Source organism: Phocoena sinus, chromosome 5, assembly GCF_008692025.1.
Source record: "Phocoena sinus isolate mPhoSin1 chromosome 5, mPhoSin1.pri, whole genome shotgun sequence".
Lineage (NCBI taxonomy): Eukaryota > Metazoa > Chordata > Mammalia > Artiodactyla > Phocoenidae > Phocoena > Phocoena sinus.
The window spans coordinates 62,834,243-62,842,357 of NC_045767.1; positions in this window are offsets into that span (position 1 = coordinate 62,834,243).

The following is an 8,115-nucleotide window of genomic DNA, read 5'->3' on the forward strand; positions in this document are numbered from 1 at the left end:
TTCTAAGCTCTTTATATAATTACCTTATTTCACTCTCCCATGGGCTCTGTAAGGTATTTACAGCTATTATATGCCTTTCATAGATCAATAAACAGCTGTACTGAAAAGTTATATAATCTTCCCAAGATCACAACTTAGTAAGTGACAGATCTAGAATTCAAACCCAGACAGCCTGACTTTTGGCCCCTTGCTCTCATCGACTCCACCATACTGCATCCCAGATGCTCATGAATAGTGCATGTCCAGGCTGCAGTGAGGGCATGTACTTAAGTGGCTCCAGGGAGCTCATGTTATTTCTAGGGTCCTGACATCAAAATGACTCACTCCAGTGACTGTCAGTTTCAAATTCCCAGGAAAAAGAAATAATTGGCTTAGATGTCTGCCTTGCATAAGTGACAGCCAATGGCCCAGAGACATGAAATATAGACATGATATTTCAGGGTCAACTGTTGTGGTATGAAGCCTTCCTGAGAGAAAAGATCATTATTGTAAACAAAAGAGCCACTCTAAGAATTATTTAATATATAAGGTGTGAAATATTAAGGATGTGATAAATAGATTTAGACATAGAGAAACATTAATAAACAGAGGAGAGAAATTCTGTTTAATTTGTGTGACAACCTTGACTGTTATATATTATTATACTAATTTTACATTAGAGAAAACTGAGGGCAGATAGATTAATTCACACCCAAATCTAAAGAGCTAGTAAATAGCAGAGTTGAGCTTTTATACACATCTATTGGCACAAGTCCATGCTTCCTCTATTACACTACAATCCTTCCTTTGTTGTTGGCTAAAATTTGGCTCACAAGAAATAGAAAAGGAGTGGATAGATGGAGTATTTATATGAAAATTTTAATAAATCCTCCTATGTGGCCCATAATGACAATACACAGGAAGTACACAAGAAATTCAAGGGCTGCCTTCATATTTGTCTAAAAATTTCAAAAGACTCTTCAAACAGAAAATTACATAATTTTCAAGCTCACATTTGCTTGTCTAAAGTCCCGTCAATAACTCTATAGCCAGCTAATAAGGAAGTTAAGGGCTGAATCAAGGAAGATATTATGAAAAGGCATTGAAACAAATGGGTAATGGGAAGAGCTCAAGAGACCATGTAACACATATCGCTCACTAAATTGTATTTCTACTTGAGATATTGAAATGACAGACCAACACCGCTGAACTTGGCTGTATCAAAAATTTATTGATTCCTAATTTGAAAGAGGAGCATATCTGTTTGTAAGAAACTTGTTTTAATGACAGACAGTGCGGGGAAATTAATCGCCTTCCTCTTTCTCCAAGTATTAAAGCAATTAAAAATAGACATTAGAAAAAGGTAAGGTCCAAACTACCAGTTATACTGCCAGTAAAACTGAATTACATAGCAGATTCATCCTGAGGTGGAAAATGGCCTCTCTATTCCTGCCACTTTACTTGAAATTATTCATCCATTTTTGAGCAGTTGCTGGACATGGGCATGCCCCCAATCACCCCTGCCCCTGGCCCAGAAAAAGACACAAGGAAAGTCTATACATGGGGCTTACAAGAAAGAACAAAGCAGAGGATCACCCACGACAATGACACTTCACATTCCTCATTGATAATATTAGCAAAAGCTACTCCCCGCAGGAGACACACATTAAGGAGGGAGTAAGATGGTTGGAATATTTCTTGTCACTGGTTCTAAGTGAAGAGGAGTTAGCATTGTATGTCCCATACAGAGGTGATTCAGTAATTTTCCTGTCTATTTGTCCACCAATCCATTCATCTACCCGTGAATCTATGTATCTATGAATCTATGTATGAATCTCTCTCTCTCTCTCTTCTCTCACTTTCTCTTTATCTATCATGCAAACTCTCTAGGCCTAAAATAGTTCATGTATATTTTTTACATATCAAACCTATTCTTCACGTAAAATTATTATGACCAAATATTAGAAATACTAACTAGAAATATGTGTGTGGAAATATAATAAGTGAACATTTAGGGCTATATATCAGAGACTTCAAGGCTCCATTTGTTGAATATAAAATCTATGCTGTAGTCATTCAAAGCAGATGTAAATTATTTCAGGTACTACATCTTTCAAATGTTTAGTAATTTGCAAATTTCATTTAGAAGTGGAAATAGTCTACCCTGGAAAGAAGGAAGCACATGACAAGGTAATTATTATGTAATTAACCTCTCTAGGGTCCCTGACTCATTTCAAATGAATATTTTTAATATCACACTAAAAAATAAGCATAGCTTCGCAAATTTTAAAATATGTGAAGCACCAGTTAGATGGGATAGATGCTCTGACATGTGTCACTGAGCACATTTGTTTGTGGAACCGAAAAGATGCTGTAAACATGTGACGTTTCATTTTAAAGAACAAGGCTGAGAGTCTGCTTAATTCATAAATAACACCTCACAATTCTCCTTAAACTGGGCATGGATGAATGAAGGGAAAAAATGCTTAGACTTATTTTGTTGTTGTTGCTGCTTAGGATTTATCAAATTCTCCTGCGGCAATTCTCTTTTTATTTCTCTCCTTCTCAGAACTTCCTCCAGTTAGGAATTTAAGGGCCAAGTTTCTCTGTTGAATCATATAACATTAAAGATTTTTTTCCTGGACTCCCAGAAACCTTTCATAAAATTGCAGGGGAAAAGCCTTTTTTTTCTTGCTCCTCAATGAACAAAACAGCAGAAAGATTATATTCATTTATTATTTCATTCAAAACTTTTATTGAACACTCCCCCCATGTGACAGCATAGCTGTATCCCAGGCTCTTTCTGAGAAGTATGGTCAGGAATCCACCACCCTATAGCATCACAATCTGAGCAGAAAAACTAATATTTTGTGCAGGCCTGAATAACTTCTGGAGGTCTGCTGTACAACACTGTGCCTATGGTTTAAAATACCATATTGTACACTTAAAAATTTGTCAACATGCTTCTCATGTTAAGAGTTCTAAGTAAAAAAAAAAAAAAAAAAAAAAGATATGCTGTTCGTCAATTCCTCTAGGATGGTGTTTTTTAGCCAAGGATGGTTTTCAGATTTATTGAGAAACTTTTATGAAAGAACAAGACACACAACATACGTGTAGGCTCAATACCTGGGACTCCTGTATATAAATCTGGGGTTGGGACAAAGTTATGTTTATTTTGGAAAAAGCTACCCAGTGTAGTTATCATGCTTACCTCTGATTGGGAACTATTTTTCTAGAAAGCATGAAATTTACCCCAGAGGGAAGCATAGCATACTACATTTATTGCAGCTATCTTTCTTCTCCATATCCCCCCAAACCACAGATCATGTCACTGAACTGCCTGTGTCAGGGTTTCGCTTCATTTCGGTAAACGCTTTCCTGTCCCTTGCTACTTCGCTTAACATCAGGCTTCTGTCCTCTGTCTCCAGTTAGAGAAGCTTTTCAACATCATTTCAAGAGTACATGTTGCTCTTTCCTGCTGAGCATTCTAAAAGGAGTGTATTTTTTAACAAACAGATCTTTCAAAGAGTATTTTCAAAGCCTGGGCCTGGCGTGCTCTTAGCTGCCTCCATCTGCTGCTATTCCCTGGATAGAACGACCCCTGTCACTTCACAATGAGGTCCATATGCCCAGAGTGCACTTTCTCTCCACCCCATTCCCTGAGATTGCAAGATAGAAACCATGCTTCCTTCCTTAAGTGTTTGTCAAAGGAGTGCCATTTTGAGTCAAATTTGCCACACTGTCTCTCTCACTGCAGCATGGTTAGCGTTCCTGCCCCCATCCACTAAATGCCACTACTCAGTGTAAAATCCAAAATATCTCCATCTATTTTTAAAGCCAGTTAGCAGAGCAGCATCACTCAAATTCAGAACCACTGTACATGAATCTAAGGGACCTGGCCGTCCCCTAAAATCCTCTTAACATCTCCCTAAAGAGCACAGAGACACTCATTGGAATTGGATTCCAGAAGAGTGCTGGGTACTATTAAATACTTTTGATATGTGAATTCTCTAAGAACATATGTATAAGATATGTGCAAGGATAAACATTTGTCAATATGCTGTCTCTTCTAACAATAAGAACTTTCTAAAAGGATTTTGTTTTAGGTACAAATCTTTATTATATAGTAATAAAAATATGTAGGCTGAACAAAATATGTTTTAAACTGGAAAAGTTATAAAACAGAAGTTAGAAGGAAATAAACCACCAATTCTAAAAATAACCTATTTTTAAAACTCCTTTTAAAAAGTAAGGAAACAACATTTTAAAAAGTATCCATTTGTGGTCTTAGTATATATATATATATATATATATATATATTATATTCACTATGCTTTCAAAGCTTTGCCTGGGTGGCTATCATAGCTCTGCTTCAAGCAATTCTTTAAGTTCTATGCTGTAATAGCAATGTGAAACTCCTGAAAGAATGTAATTAAGTGACTAATGCAGGCCTCCGAGCAGGCTGTGTCCCAGACAGCAATTCAGAATGGGTGACTGTTTCTTTATCCCAAGAGGAAAGGACAACAGCACTCTGGGATCACATCCATCCCATGAGAAAAAGACCATCTTGGATTATTTTAAGTCCTCTTGATATCATCTTTAAGTGCCAGGAAAAGAACTTGTATGAAAACTGGGGTAGTCTTTTATACCTGGTTCTCAATCTTTGGATAAATCATTGAACTTCTCTGTAATTGCTCTAATACAACGTTCCTCATTTTTTTCATTATTATCCCCACCCAACCAAGGAGCATTTAAAATTTTTTTTCTAGGTTCCTTCTCTAACCAACTTAATCAGACCCTCCAGAACTGGGGACTGGGCAAGTACATTCTCTCTGGAATTAAAGAAATTCCACAGGAGTTTCTGATTTGTACCCTTGGTTCAGAAACACTGTATTCTAAGACAGTGGTACCCAAAACTTTCCCATGTCTCAGATTCACCTGGAAGCTTTTGATAGACAGGAAATTTCCGGGCACCATCCTGAGTTTATGATTCCATAATCTGGAGTAGGGCTCAAGAATTTGCATTCCTAATAATTTCCCAGGTGATGTTCATATTGCTTGACTAGGGACCACACTTCAAAGACGATTGTTCTAGGACCTTAAAATTCAAGGTTTAAGACCTTGTAACTCACCTTAAAAAGTGGTACCCTGGAAGCCTGTTAGAAAGATATTTTCTGGGAGATTGTTGAAATGCAGAGTCACAGACCTGCCCCAGACCTACTAAATCAGCACCTACTTTTTAATAAGACCTCCAAGTGATTCAGATGCACACTGAGACTGAAGAAGAGCTGGCCTAAGGTTTCTTGAAATGTCTGTGATTTGAATTCTGATAATGAGCTATTAAGCCTGGTCAATACCAGCATATATTTTATCAATATACTACAAAAGCCATAATTAGGTTTTGTGTTTCAAAGTCCTTAAAATCAAATTAACTTCTATTAAAGTATCATAAAATATTTTAATCTTTTCACTTTTCTTTTACCTCACCATTATTTCCTGATCTGACATTTCAACATAACTTAATTTTATCTTGAAGTCCTTAAAAACTGTTGCTTCGACAACTTGGCTTTTGGCACACACGGGTTCTGCTTAAATGACTCATTCATTCACGTTGTTCCTGCTGTGCCTTAGAGTGCATTTATACTTTATGTTGGTGCTTTTATCCTTTCTCTGTCTACTTCCTGCTGGGGTGTTTAGGGAGATTAGTTCATAAAATTAGTATATATAAGATATTACCAAGAAACTCTCCTATAGCAAATATTTCATAACATTTAAGCAATAGAGTTCTCTCTGCCTTCTGCCTCCTACCATAACTAAGAACATGATTTTCTAAATTTCCCTAAAAATAGGTGTGTACAGTGTTGTGCAAAATCTCATATTTCCTGTTTTATCTGACTAGTTATCACTCTTAGCTGAGTTCCTAGAGTACTTATTGTAATTTTGGCATTGAATATCAGTGGAATTGAACTATCACAAAATAGGTGTAGTATCTAGTGGTTTAACAGATTCATAGTCAAAGTTCCTGTCCTTTTTCCTGCAGTCTCACTTTCATGCCTCACTTTTAAATGTTATATCTCCTGCAGGGCTGGACCAGGATGAGTGAGGAATTTGCACAGCCTGGAGAGCAAGTGCCTCCTTAAAATCTGTGTTTTAGATTCCTCGCTCATCTCCCCCTTATTCCACCCTGATGTCCTGCATTAGTGATCTGTTGCTGTGTCACAAATTACCCCAAATCTTAAAGGTTTAAAATAACCAACATTTCTTATTGCACAGTTTCTGTGGATCAGGAACCCAGGTGCAGCGTAGCTGGCTCCTACATCTTAAGGACCTATATCAGGTTGGAATCAAGGTGTCAGCCAGGAGCTGTAATTATCTTACAGCTTGACTAGGAGACATGGGCTCCCAGGCTCACTCATGTGCTTGTTCATTCAGTTCCTCATGGGTTGATGAACTGAAGGCTTCAGTTCCTTGCTGTTAGCAGGAGGCCTCCCTCAGTTGATTGCCATATGGTACTCTCCATATAGAAGCTTACAAATGGTAGCTTGCTTCATCAGAGCAAGCAAACAAGTAGAACAAGAGAGAGAGACGGAGAGAGAAAGAGCAAACAAGACAGAAATCAGCCTTAAATAGCCTAATATTGACAGTGACATCATATCACTTTTGTTATGTTTTATCTATTAGAAGAAAGGCAGGAGGTCCAGTACCCACAAAAGGAAGGGACTGCAAAAAATGTGAATATCAGGGATCATTGGGAGTCATCTCAGAAGTCTCCTTACCAACTCTCCCTTATGCTCCTTAGAACGCCATTCTTGTCCTTTTTCTTGTACTTCCCCTCCTCCTCCGTCGCCTCCCACCCCTCCTCTTCCTCCTTTTCCTTCTTCTTCTGATCCAATGTACATCATCATGCTTTGCAAAATGGTAACACCATGCTTATTGGTAAACAGACTGTAGTTTCATTATTTTATTATTTATTTGAAAGATGTTTAAGTCCTCTAATATGTTCAAAGAAAGGGGAAAGCAGCCCCTGTCAGCTGGGAGCTGGCCTGGCATGACCAGATAGGCCTTGGTATCGCTAGGAGATGAGCCAGGGCTCTGAACTAGCACAGTGTTCTTCTATTGATCATAAAAATTTCACAGGACATCATCAGACGAGGCCATCCAATGACTCTAATACAATAAGACTAAAAAGACCATTGTCCAAACTACAAAAATGACCAACTATCCCCCTATTCTGGTTGATGAGTAACTGCTGCTCTTTTACTAATTACAGCTTTACCCTTGCTTCAACTTCTCACTTTCTAAATAAGAATTATTATGATAGCCAACCATGGAATTACCTCAATTTCCTGACAGCATCCAACGCAGTGCAAATCCTCTCTTCCTTAAACCCACCTCAAAATCACCTAACCCAAGCCCAAGTCTTATAAGTCCTTTCTAATATATTCTTATTGAGGCACTCCATAGTTTTCCATGGTGTGCTTTCACTCTCATGTCAGCAAAGCAATAAATTAACTTTCTTTGACTATAGTTATCATGGCGGTCTCTGGCTATAGGGCATTGGTTGTTCTATTATTCATCTTAAAAATGATATAAATTAATCATTATGTACCACTTGGGAAGGATTTGTTTGCTACTATATAATAGTCTTTGTTTCATTACTTTTTTCAAAACTTGATTTATGAAAGCAAAATAAAGATGGCAGTTCTATTTTATTTGCTTTAAATTGCACAGTGAAATCTTTGATTATGGGTCATATGGTTCTGAACAGCCATTAAGCCAATACTAGATCCAAAGGGAAGGGATTAGCCTCATTCCTTTTGGGGATCTTACCCCTTCAACCCCCTCTTCACACAGACATACATACATAATACTGAGCATAGGGCTGATTGGCAAGAACTGAAATTTACTTCCCTAGGAGTCAACACAATGTTGTTCTGCCACTGAAAGTTTGGCCTATTTTCTCCAAAAGCACCCTGCCTATGTGACAGCCTCTGACTGTGCAGTTAATAGTTACTTTGGAGCTTAATTTCCCAGGCTTTAAGCCCATCCCTGAGAGAAAATTTAGCACTAGCAGAGGTATGTTACCTCCTTTGTATTTCTAAGATATTGTTGGATATAAAACTTTCATAAAAAACT